We start from the raw sequence: 13593 nt of genomic DNA, 5'->3' as shown, positions 1-13593 counted from the left end.
GGGAAAAAATCTTATTGTGATACAGGAAATAGTCCCACCTCATTTTTTAAACCTGAGCTATCTTTCCTAGGAGCAAAATTTGGATAGGTGCTATTCTCTTATTTTCTAGTGTGTTACAAGTTTCCCATGACACCCTCAGTAAGTGATTAGGATTTCACTTACACCAGTAAAATGGGAATTCTCTGCCTCAAAAAGGTGCTAGAAAGATACAATCCATTTGCAACTGTGAGAAGTTCAGATAATGTGGACCACACAGACACTCAATAAACAAGTGGGAGATAATTACTGTGACATGAAACAGAGAGGCTGCATCTGCCAGAAAAATTCTGAGCAACTGACTCATTCTGGTGGGCCACTCCAGGGATAATTCAGATGCCTGTCCAATCTGTTCCTTCAGGCACAGTGCACTGTTTCATTATCCATCAGTCAATCTCTGATTTCTATCTCAGGGTGTACATACAACAGCAAATGGTACCAGCACTGCAAATCCTCTTTCAAATGCATTTGCAGTTATTGGAAGGGTGAGAAAATTACCTTATCATCAGTTCCAACAACTGCATCTGTTTCACCACCTCCTTGCTAGACAATAGTGTATCTAGACAAATCCTGGCTTTACTTAGGCAGAATTCATCACAAGGAATAAAGCTCAAGGACAGTAGAACAGAAAGGGTAAAGGAAGAAGCAAATCTTGAGTAATCTATGAAGCTACAATACAGCCAGACTCAGGCAGTCTTATATTTAACCATATTCCATTTTAAAAAAATCAATGTTTGGTCCTACCCCACACTGTTGCACTCCATAAAGAATCAAGGATTTCAGATGAAGATTGTAGCTTCTTGTTAAAGCACAGTCTACAGATGTAATCTTGTAGGATGTTAAGGGAAACAGATCCACTACACGGGTTCTCTTGGGCTCCTTCAGCTTCGCATGACAAGTCCTAGACAGTGACATTAAAGTCCACAAGAATACAGCTCCGGCCACAAAAAGGATTTTGCAAGCCAGTCTCAGGGAACAGCTGGAGCATGCAGCCCTGCTCTGCATTATGGCAAACCCTTTGCAACACTATCGTAGTGCAGCTGACTTTATTTCAGCAGGACAAATGTAGAGTGTGGCTCAATCACACATCTAAGTCCTCAGCTTGCTGGAACTATTTTCAGACTAACCTATTTTATTTTTTCAATTCACCATTCCAGATTCAGAAGAAAAAAGTGAAGTCATACATCAATAGCTTGCTTTTCCCAATAATTTAGGTATACTTTAAAAATGGGCAGAATTCAGACACGAAATGGATGCAAAGAAGTCAAGTCATTCTCTGATTAGAAGGTGCAAACTGACTTTCTAGTGCAAAAGGTGCAGTCCTTAAAAAGGCATCATATGACTCCCAAATTACAGCTATCATTGAGAGCACAGTTGAAGGCTCTGAAGAAAGGTAGCTTACCTTTGTCTTCCTGGGGATCTATGGAACCTTAGCAATCAGCCTCCTAGAGGTTCCTTTAAAGGTTCCTTTGATGACTGTAGCCATCAGCAAGACTAGAAATCTGCTGTCATTTCAGTTCTAGAAGTCTTAGACTTGATTAATTTAAGAGAAATATTTTCTTAGGTCAATTTTTTGTGAAAACATATTAAGATATTATTTTCATCTTTATTTTAAGATAAGTATTGCCTGTTTATTATTTAAAAAAAAAAAAAAACCAACCCAACCCATAAAAGCAAGGCTTATGGTGTTTTAATTTGTTCTTTCAAACACTGTAGCTATGGTCTGTATCTCTGCAGACAGACAGACACAGTGGAGCCCATCTCACATCCAGGACTGCTTTGACATTACATGATTACCAGAGCTGACTGTTGTGGATCCAAACTGTACGCTGCAACCAAAAAAGCTGTATGGTAATCCTGGTTCTGATTCCCACTAGGTCAGGCCTTCCACTGCTGCTTCTGTGTGCTGTAAACACACCTTATGCCTCCTAATTTAACTTGAAGGAAAAGGAGGGGTGAAACCAAAAGGGCAAGCTCAGACTCCTTGTCTACCACAAGATGAACACAAGTCTTCTTAAAACAGGTTAGTGGAGACCATCTGAGGATGAATTTGGCTTCCCTGAAACAGGAAACTCCCATTATTTAAACCTCAAATACACAGCAAGGGCTTGGAATTTTTTGCCTTTAAGAAGAGTGTTTTGTCTTTGTGCAATGATGAAGCTTCAACCCTCAGCCTTCCCCCCAGCCCTTTTCTAAAAACAGCAAGTACGAAATACAAAGTAAAGGCAGAGTGGCATTCCCATATAATCAGAGCTGGAGTGTGCACCTCAATTTTGCAATCCCACCTTTTATAATAGAGGGAGCCCCTGAAAAGTCCTCTTGTCAGCCAAGCAGCACAGAGCACATCACAGTTCAGGGAGCTGAGCTGCACTGGAATAACCAGATTCATGGTCTTTGGTGGTGCAGAGCACAACCACAGAGAACAAATGCCCTCGTTAAGCCCACACCCAGCTTAGCTGAGATCCCCTCTTGGCTTTCTTCTTGTTATCTCCTCACTCTCCTAGGACAATTAAGGAAGGATCAAGACACGACTACTTTCTTCTCCTCTCCATAAAACACAAGGAAAGAAAAAATTGGAAGAAAGAGGCCTATGACTGAAACCATGGCCTTGCCTTTGCTGAGCTCACTGCAATCAAACCAGCACAAGAGTGTTTCATGCTGTTCCAAGCAGCTCCTGTCTTGCCCTAGGCATTATTTTTCCTTCCCTGCCCAACAACAATGGCCCTGGCACAAACGTATCAGCAATGTTCAGCTATATTTTCCTTGGCTGCTTAGGGTGATTTCCTAATAATATTCCTCAGAGGAAGCAGTGGTTTAGGAGTTATATATCCTTGTACAGCCTTGACCCTGACAAAATACACCAGCAGTGCTTCATGGTCAGTCTTTCCCCTCCTGTCACTGACAAGCTGATTGCTTTGCAAAGTCTTCAGAGATTCTTTGCTCCACTCCATAAGAGCACATCCAGAGGAAACACAAACCTGCAGAACCAGTGAGGAAAGACAGTAAGACAACTGTAGAAGACATGAGGACACCTGGACTGGAACTCAGGTTTTTGAGGGAACTACATTTTTTTAGACTTAAAATATCTTTTTATTTCACATAGGGATGAAAATTTGGAACACACCTTGGAATCCTTCATACATAAACACATGTGCTCTAGAACAGCAGTTCTGTGGTCAGGACAGGCATTTCTGGCATGTAGGAAGCCTTCTTTCAGGACCCTGTTTTGGATTTGTGACAGCACAGGTGAAAAACCCAAACCACTTGGCTCCTATCTGTTTTGGCTAAGAAATTCTATCCTATATGCAAGAAAGTCACCCAAGGAGAACCAAGTGGAGGCCAACCCTTTCTCACAAAGCAGTAATAGTTTCAATAAATCAGCATTTTCTGCAGGCAAATTTTTTGCTTGAAAACTTGAAAACTCCTAGCCAGTCCTAGCCTCAAGCAGTAACCAGCGTGGTTTCTGCTTGAAGACACAAGCCTGGAAGCAACCCACCCAACAGAGGCTCTGATTAGGAACAGCTTGTCTCCCCTAAGTAGGGGCACTGCAACACAGTGTAGAAGAAACAAGTAAGGTTTCATAAAATTTTCCCTGACAACTCAGGATTCTGTCTTTTTCTCCTATTCCAGCAGCTTGCATTGTTAAACAGAGGGAAGGAGGTATGGTGGGAAAACCTCACACTCTGAATTCATGTTTACTTTATTCATTCCTTAGTGTGGGACAGTAAAAATGTTGCTGATATCCAAAAGATCATGTGCATGTGTGTGTGTGGCAAAAGCTTTGGAGCCTGGGTTGTACATTATGTGGTCAATTTTACACATGGGGGCAGACAGGATCTTTTTTTTCTGCAGTAAGGAGAAGTAAACCTGTCTCCACGAGGAATTCAAAGAAAACACAGTAATAACACAGATGTATGTCATAGTTTGTCATGCTGATTTAAGACTCTTCCTATGAAATGGCTTGAAACAATCTCCAAAAGTACAGTCTTCTTAAACTGTGTTCTCCAGAAAGAATGTTTTTCTACTTCTAAACACGGCAATTTTTATGTGCAGTACAGGATTACCCTATATAGGTCACTGACACTCCATGGAAACCTAGATAAATAGCTCTATTCCCACACTAAATTTTGTTGGCTTCTCTTCCTTTATTGCTAAGAATATTTCAACTGGAAAAACATATTTGTGCCTTTGAGGTTCTCTGTTCCTGCTGCCACTTCCCCACCTGGAGCTATAATCCTACGCTTGTCACAAACCCAGCCACTGCTTCAGAACTTATTACAGCTACAGTCTGCAGATTATAGCAACTTCTAATAGGGGATAAGCAGCCGGAAAAGGTGAGTTTAAGCTGCAAAGAACCTGCTGGTTCAAAGAGCCCTATTATTAATATTTATTATTTTTAAGCATTCACTGAGTGCTGTAGAAGATGAAAGAATGAATTGAAAGCAAGAACCAAGGAACCAAGTTTATATAAGACAAGACAATGTGAAACCTTAAAGAATAAGTGCAGTGTCTGGGCAGGAGGGGAGCCAAAGAAAAAGTAGTAACAGCAATAGGAAAAAAAAAAAAAAGCCACACCTTTTATCAGCACAAAGTTCTGAACATTAATAAGTATGAAGAGAATTAAAGAATCCTTCAGTGTCTAATCAGAACTGTTGTCCATAGGGGATCTTCTGAGCATTATTACAAGGCATTGGCATATCTTTAAAGAGTGGAGCTTTGATCATAAAAAGCAAGAGTGTGGAGGAGAGGGGGAGACAGGAAAAACAGCAAAAGGAAATGCAACTGGTGTTAGGGAAAAATCCAGCCCTGGACAGGTGCTTTACAAAGCTCCAAATAAATCCATTTAGATTTTGTTGAAAGGGTTAGAATGAGGCATAATTCTCACTCGGGTCCCTCCATTACAGGCAAATTTCTCCTCTTTCCCACAAACCCTTTGTGCCTGTTGCCAAAGGTCTCCCAGCTGATACCTCTCTTCCTTAACCAAGATGCAAGCTCATGGCTTACACCATTTTAAACCTTCACACTTTCAAACAACAACCCACAACACTTCACAGTTCCAATGCACTTTAGCAAGATTAGCTAACAAGAATGTTCATCATATCCACATGCTGAGGGTACTGTCTTCATTTCCACAGCTGGTGAAACAGATGCTCAGAAAAGCAATGCAACTTTCCCAGAGCAAAGGAGTGTCTACAGCGGGCTGATGTTAGGAATGCTGGCATTCACCCACCTCAGTTCTGAGCAGGAAAATCAGTGATAGCACTTGGGAGTGAGAGTGTCCAACCCCCCTCCCAAAGCCCTCTACTCCCCAAGGCTAGTGCAGAGCTTCAAAGCACTTCCCAAAGAGCATCACATTACAGAAATACTGTAAGAAATCCACTATAAACTGAAACTTGGAACTATCTGCTGCAGCATTAACAAAGAAAATTAATGTTTTTCAACTAACTCTGACTCTTCTCCTGCCAAACCTTCCCCACTGCAGTATCAAAATATGAACACACAAAATGCAAAGCCTGAAACCTTCTGCTCCCTTCAGCACAGTGAGGAGATAGAATAAGACTTCCAAAAGACTGGCTGGATTAAGTAGGGCTTTTTTTCTTTTGTCTCATGTCTTCTCTGGTTTTTCTTTCTTAATCGCATCAGAATGCTGTTCCTGACTGATGTTTCCCTTAACATTCAAAAGAAGAAAAAACAATTCATAATTAACAAAGCATTACTTTAAGCTGAAATCCTTATCAGATTTGCAGATTTTTTTTTCAATCCTATGAACCCAGAGCAATTTGTCACACCAGCAAGGTATTACATTGTCAATTCTCAGGCTGCCAAAGCAAAGAGATCTTTTGGTGCTTTCAGCATTGTGCCTCAAGCACTTCCAGAATTATCTCTCAGTTTTTCCTGTATCTTATTTTGAAAAACAGCTTGGTGTAACTCTAGAAGATCCCTGCTGCATGCCACATTCCCATCGGAAGGAAAAGTTTTGTTGATCAACACAAAATAAGCATCTCATCCTAAGCAGCTCTGAGAATCCCCTCTGACATTAACATGAAAAAAGGGCAGTCAGCAGTTCAAAAATACATCATATCCAAAGTTCACCCCTCTCAATAACATTCTGACACATTCAATCCTTTATTTGCCATTATTTCTCGTACATGTCCACATTGTACCCACCACATTATTATCACCATTAAGCTCCATCAATTTTTATCAGCAAGACTGACATTAAAACACATTCTGGTTTCAAATGACTACAGAAATAAACACATCAGCAATAGTGACAGTGACTCTCGTTCCAAAATCCACTGCATTTCCATTCAGTGGAAATCCCATTATCCCATTTATGCTGGCAACAGGTTTTGAGGACTTCATCTGAAAGGTGCCCACAGGTCCCAAAGACTTCCATGGGAAACAGGCTCTCAGCAGGCCTGAGAAAGCAGTCCAGTACAGGCACAAGCTCCCTCTGTACCAGAAGATCTGGTTTATTTTCACTCCACAAGAAAATGAGATGTGCCATCAAGTGAGCCAAGAACAAACTCTATCATTGCTTTCCCAGCATAGAGTGTTCCAGTTCAGTGCCCTGTGAGGTCCATGTCTCAGGAACAGGCAAACTGCCAGTCAGTTCATTTAGACCATTTTTCCTGAAGAAGTGTAGACACCATAATTTAGTGTAATATTTATTACTCTAGAACTCTCCCCTCATAGACTGTCTTACACTGAGCTTTCTGTAAGGAGTAAATATAGTAACTGTTTCCATAATAATGTTAAAAATACCCCAACAAATTAAATTCAACAGATGAAACAGGGCCATAAATACGTATGTCTAGCAACATGACCAAAATCACCCTTCTTCAAACTGGGCATTGGGCCATGAAAAGAAAGCTGCTAGCATTACAATTTCAGTGTTGAGCTTTAGGAGCAGCACAGAGCTGCAGAAACAGTCAGTACAGTAATCACGCACAATATACACAACCCGAGCTGCAGCCAGGGCCTCTGAGCTCCTGAGCCCCTGCCAGGCTGTGCCACTGACCCACACTCAGCAAGTCACATACAGCCCCATACCCCATTCCACTCATCTGTCTCATGGGCTTTCCAGACATCTGGGATGGCACAAGACGTATTTAAAGCCGTTTACAACTCAAGTGAGAAGTCTGAGAAAATGTAGGAGTTGTTATTACCTCTGCTGCATGTACTACATGACTTTTTGCATTAGCAGTTTGGTTTAGTTCCACTTCTATTGAATAAATAACCATTATAAGGTTTTTTCCTGATGGTAACACCACAGCAACAGGAGTAAAGAGGGTACTCGTTATGCTGCTTCCAGAAGACTAATCAGGGCAAAATCCAGATCACACCACAGATGACCCAGCAAAGTCCTTTTCTAACATGGCCATGCACCAAATAAATGAGGGCAAGAAAGGCAGAAATAAAGATGAACTAAACATAGTTGATCAGAAGCTGAGCTACTAGGCAAACTCAGACCTAAACCCTAATTCACATAATAATGCAGCCATTTGATAACCAAGTAATATCAAGCACACAGATGAGATTCAATTTCAGCACTATTTATTTCATCAAAAGCATCCTCTTTTTCTGCCTGAGGTGATAGACCAGCCTAAAAACTCAGAACTCCATTTGAGTTTAAAAACTGACTCTTCTACAGCAATTTTTATTTTATTTCTCAAGGAACAGGAAACTTCCATTTTAGGCCAGGTTTATTATTTTTTAGTAAATACACAGCAAAAGGAAGATTCTGATAGCAAATAAATAAATAAATAAAGCCCAAAACACAAGAACCCCCAGAGACTTATCAGTCATTGGAGCCCTTGTTGGAAGGACTACACAGTCAGGAAGACTCCTGCGCAGAAACAAGATCCTTACTAAAATCCTGTGACGGTCAAAACTCCATTTCCAACATCTCTGAAGGCAATGACAAGATACTGGTTATGGTTTTCTTTGAAATTAATTTGGTGGGGATGAATTGACACCACGTGACCACTCTCAGTTGTCATGAAATACTTGCTGCATATCAGTCCACCAGAAAAGAAGCATTAAAATTAGGCACTCCATCATCCAGAGCTTCCTGTATCAAGACACCTGCAGAGGCAATTCAAATCCAAAACACCCCACAGGTATACAACTCACCAGGATGGTGAGACTCTCTTCCTCTAGCTCTGAGGAAGGCCAGTGAAGGACAGCCCACTGGTAAAGAACAGGCAGAGGTGCAGAAGAAAATCCCATTGTAAGAGCAAAGCATCTTTATCATAAATTGTTTCTTTAAATTTTATCCATGCAAAAATAAATAAAAACATGATGACAAACTGGTTTAGCAGATGGTGTGGTTAACAGAAAAAGATCAATGCACTGCCTTCCTGTAGTCACTTCTTTCAGACTCAGAAAATTTATACTAAATTAGCCCATGACAGATCTTTACCAATGCAGAAATGATAAACAGAAAAGCAGCTGTTAAATGCTTCAAGACAAGAGATTGGGTGGGGAGAAGACCCATCAACTACTTGGTGGGCACTGAATTCCTCCAAATTCCCTGAAACTATGGGATGGGTTAACTCATCACCAGTTTGGAAACTCAAGACTGAAAGAACAGTGAAAAGAAAATAAGAAATGTAGGTGTAGGGGAAGGAATGGACACAAGAGAAATGCTGAACCGTACAGTCATGAACTAGGGTAGGACCAAATGCAAATCAGCTGCCATATCAGTCACAAGTGAGGCAGCAGTGACCATCAGAAAGCTAAGCTCTGGCCATCTGGAACATATCCTCTTATGAAATACAATTAAAGTCCAATTATCTTCCCAGTGCTGAGAAGTGGATAGTGTGAAGGGAAGGGACAACACAAAACATTAAAGTTTTAGAAGGAATAAGCAGCATGAGAAAGAATGGAGTTGTCTGTACTGATTTTTCTGTGCAACTATTTTCTTCCTTCATTTGCCACTTCCAATTAAAATTAATAATTATTTCCAGGGGAAAAAAAAATAAAAATAAAAGAAGAGAACATATAAGAAACAACTTAAAAGGGAATGAGCACTTTCAGATCTGAAACAGCTAATTTCTATGCATCTTGAGGGAGAAGCACACAGGCTTTGCCCTCTCGTGCAAATACACTGCTTGGTTTTGAGTCATTATTTTAAAGTGACAACAAAAGACCACCCCTTCCCAAAACAAGTTACTTTTCAACTCTCACTGTACAATTTGTGGGTGTTTTTTTCCCCCACAAAAAACAAGAAAAATGGATACATTTTGTTGACAAGTCAGTTTAAATTAAACAAACAAACCATACTGAAATTAGTCAAAAAATTACTGAGAAAGTAAAAGCAGAAATTGTTTTGTAACAGTATTCCCAAACAAGAACTGCTTCAACAGCGTCTCAGGGTTAGCAAGGAGTATAGATATCCATCTGTTTTAATTATAACTCCCAAACAGACCTCAGACCTACTACCACCTCATGCAATGACTCATCCTCAAGTCAAGAACTATGCACTACCTCAGGAAACTCTCTAAATACAAGTTGGACTACCATCTGCTTTTTTAGATACCTTAGGCCTCAATTTTGTAGCATCTGAACTTTTCAAGTCCTTCCCCTCCTCTAAGACCTACAGGCCCATAAATCCAGTAGCTTCTGTCCCCAGAGCAGTGTGCCTGTTTTCCTGCAGCCTGGTGAGAACAGACAGGACTCAAGATAATTAAATAAAAACACAGGAACTTCATTATTTATTTTAAAGGAAAATGTGTTTTCTAGGAAGAAAGTCCTTTAGCTGGGCAAATCTGTAAGCTGTTTATCAGCTTAAACTCATTATCTGTCCATATGGTCTTAGCACTGTGGTTAAGAAAAATGGGCATGCACTAGTTGATGAAATGTCATCTGCCCTTATGCCAGAAACTACTATTTTTTCCATTGACATCAAATTAGGATCCTTGCCACAAGTGAAGGGCTACCATAAGCATAGTCATAATATTTTAATTATGAAAGGATCTTGCAGAAGGCAGCAAGGAAGGCAGGAGCAATGCAAGAAAACCCATTCACAAAAATACAAAGTCACTTCATTCACATTTTGCCTCTGCTCAAATACTTATTCTTTGTGGAGGTGGGGTGGAAAGAAAACAACCCAACTTAAAAATAAAAAAAAAAAAGGGAGGGGGGGGGGGGAGGAAGGCAAGGGAATGAGATGCTAAAGTCAATAAACACACATCAAAGCATGAGAGATGGCTCTGCTTCAACTGCCTACAGTATTCAACCTGGGATAGATTAAGGCAAGACAAAAGGTGCTATGAGGGAAAATACTGCCCCTACAGCAGTGCAGACCCTCTTGCTCACTTACTCAGCCCTAATAGTGAGGCCCCAGCCAGCTCTGCTGCGCTGGAAGAGGCAAGGGCACATGATAGGCATGACTTTGTAGAAACCCGAATTTGTCCCCCATCGTCTGCTGTTGTGATTTGAGGCCCTTCCCACTCCCCCGCTGAGTTGCTGCAGAGAGGCAGAAGCTGGGTTTATTGATTCTGTGAGTCACAATTAGCCGTGGGACACACGACCAAAGGTTTAGCACAGGACATTAAACCTGACTGAACTGTCAACTCGGTTATTCCAAGGAGAGAGAAACAAATTGAAGTCACAGTAACAGATGTTTCTCATGTTTTATGAACTGCAATATTATTACTAGTTACAGACACAGTTTCTGCCTTTTAAAACAGACCTGCAACGCCGTGCGTGTGAAATTATTCGAACTAACACACAGACAACTTGGCAAAGGACTTACAGATAGCATTTCTGTACTCGCACAATGAGTCCTGTTTCCCTTTTGCCCAGCCCCACCCTGAGAAGTATAATTCGTGTTAAAGCAGCCAAAAATGAGATCACGCCAGGATAGAGTACTTCGTTGCCATCATCTGTGACGAGGATGCAAATACTCTAACCCCTCTCCTCTTTTGTGAAAAACACACTCAGCCTCTTCTCGGTTCCCACTGTGGGGAAATTAAGTTGTTGGGATCGTTCTGAGTTTTAAGGGCGCCTGGAAACTGAAGACTGGTGTTCTTCCCAGGATGTCTTATCCTTACACCTCAGGGGCAATAAAGGGATTTCCCCATAATTTACAAAGGAAATCTGAAACACGCTGTGAACGCCAACCACCCCCAAGCCCATTCCGCTCCGCCGTGTCGAGGAGCGAGCGGAGGGGCGGCCGGCGCTCCGCCGCTGGCACGGCACAGCGAGAAAGCCCTCTCGTGGAAAACTCCAGCATCACCCACCCGAGCCCTCCCCTCGGAGCCCAGCCCCGGCCCCAGCCCCAGCCCGGCAAGCCGCCGCTGATCCCCGGCTCCCACCGCGGCCCCGCTCCCCGCGGGGCTGCCATCCCTCCCTTTCCCAAGTGGTAACTCCCCGGTCACCTGCAAATCTCACCGGGTTAAACGCACAACGCGGGGAGAGGAACGATTTGTGGCACGCGTCTGCCATGCAGAAAGGGTAGAAATTTTTTGTGGATTTTGCTGGCAGTCTGCAACATCTCAGAGAAGTTAAGGCGCTTCCTTTCTCCTCACCCCGCTACACTTGAATTCGTGGCAACTGTATCACATGGTATTTTAGCTTGAGCCAACAAAAGCTGTACCTCGGCCACAACAAATACAGAAACATTAACTGCCTTCCAAGGAGGGTCAAACATTCGAAACATTTTAACATACTATAAAAAATACTTCAGTGAAAACAGACGATAAACGCATCTGTACATTATGCTACACAGTTGAATTTGACAGATTCTCCCCAAATTAAAAAAAAAAAAAATAAAGAATGTACTTATTTCTCCTGACATCCCTATCGTTTGCTCTCAGTTTCTATACTTTCATGACGGAACAACTACTGGTCCTTACAAAAACCACTGAGCATCAAAATAAGCATTTTACTGGTAGAATCCATCAAATGCTTACATGCATCCTGTTGAATTAAGACAACTCTTTAACAACTCCAACTTTTTACCCACTAGCAAAAGTCCAAGGCGAGCCCATGGTCACAATTAGCATATATCCTGCCAGGCACACAACCACCTCCAGCACACTTCTGCCCAACCAGCTTTGGTAGCCACTGGCTATTCAGTGAATTATGTGCCTAGAATCTATTAACTGTGTCCAAATTTGCCCTTATTATAGAAATACAAGCAGTAATCAGGCCGAACTTACTAATTGCTGAGAAGAGCTAGAGGAAAAAAAAATTACGATTATCAAACATACTTCACAGAAAACCATTCAAGTACAACACACACGAAAATGCTATTTACTCACTCAGTATAACCGTTAAATACAAAAGTTACGATAAAACTTGGAGTGCCCAGTTCAGCCGACAAAACCCCCATGTGGTACCTCGCTAACGTGTTGCTGCAGCGATAAATCTCTATTAAAGACCAGGCACTGACCCAGGGTAGCGGGATGGAAGATCAGCAAAGTGTGAAAGAGAAAATTCCTCCCAGCCCGGGCTGAAGTAAAAAACACGGGTAACCGTCCCACCTTCCTCATGCGAATTCCAGGGGTGGTGGCACACCCCAAAACGCGACAGACGCAGTGCAGGGCGCTCCGGGCACAGCCTCTGGGCTGCCCGGCTCCTCCGCTGGTCTTTACGGCAAGAGGGATCCCGGAGGGAGGGGTGTCGGGGCGGAGGCAACAGAATACAGAAATACCGAGCACAGGCTCCGAGGCTCCCGAAGACGCTCCCGGAGCCCGACCCCGAGAGGTGTTACCAGCGGGGCGAGTTCAGCTGGCTCGGGCAGCCGGGGCGCCCTCCCCTGGCTCCCGTGCCGGCGGTACTGGCGGGCGGGCGGGCTGGCTGGCTTCTCAGCCCCACAAACTTGCACGCCCAGCACCCCGGGGCGTCCCGGCGCTCCTGCACATCCTCCCCTCCCCCGAGGGAACGGCGCAGCGGCGGGGCAGGCGAGCCGCCCCCCGTGGGCACCCCCGAGCGTCCCGGGGCAGAGTCAGGGCGGGGGGTGCCGAGCCGAAGCGGCACCGCTGGCCGGGGAAGGGCTGACGCGCCCAGCCGGGCGGCGAGAGGGGAACCCCGCCCTGGGGTTACCTGGCGGCTCCGGCGGCGGCTCCCGCGGCGGCGGCTCCCGGGCGCGGAGCGGGCGGGCGGACCGAGCGGCGGCGGCTCCCGGCGGCGCTGGGCTCCCACTGCCGTGCGCGCCCCGTGCCCGGCAGCCGCGGAGCGCCGGAGCCGCCAGCGCAGCCGGCTCCACCTCCCGGCCGTGCCCCCTCCTCCGCCCCCGCCCGGCCCCGGCCGGGCGGCCTCTGCCCGCGGTCCGCCGCTCCCGCCTCGACGCCCGTGCCACTCGTCTCCCTTCTCCTTCGCCAGAAAACTTCCCCGGTGCCCTCGGCAGGAGCCGCCAAGGGCAGCCCGGGGTGACTCGTCCCTCCCGTACCATGCCTCGGCCGTTCGGGATGCGGGAATGGCAGCCCGGCCCAGGGGCAGCCTAACCTGGGAGCTGAGAGCAGCCCTGAGCCCACCGAGCTCGCAGCACGCACCCCGTCTGCAGGGTGTCCCCGGTAACATCCAATGGGCTCCTGATGCACC

The 13593-nt window shown here is 44.3% G+C and overlaps 1 protein-coding gene across 3 annotated transcripts in view; it reads right to left on the bottom strand.

The window, feature by feature from the left end:
• Positions 1–13239, bottom strand: part of TSPAN18 (tetraspanin 18) — a 120731-nt gene extending 107492 nt beyond the window's left edge. Inside the window, exon 1 of one of the 3 annotated variants that reach the window (XM_066187897.1) lies at positions 13096–13239. The gene's annotated coding sequence lies outside the window, so the exon portion shown is untranslated. Of the gene's footprint in view, positions 1–11439; positions 11523–12533; positions 12639–13095 lie in introns of those variants that run through there. The other 2 variants (XM_066187898.1, XM_066187900.1) reach the window with 2 other exon arrangements.
• Positions 13240–13593: the final 354 nt, after the last annotated feature.

This window comes from Chamaea fasciata, unplaced genomic scaffold, assembly GCF_029207755.1.
Source record: "Chamaea fasciata isolate MVZ Bird 193981 ecotype frontalis unplaced genomic scaffold, bChaFas1.0.hap1 SCAF_7, whole genome shotgun sequence".
In the NCBI taxonomy this organism is placed as follows: Eukaryota; Metazoa; Chordata; class Aves; order Passeriformes; family Sylviidae; genus Chamaea; species Chamaea fasciata.
The sequence above is the reverse complement of the archived record's forward strand: the minus strand, read 5'-3'. Positions and strand labels throughout refer to the sequence as shown.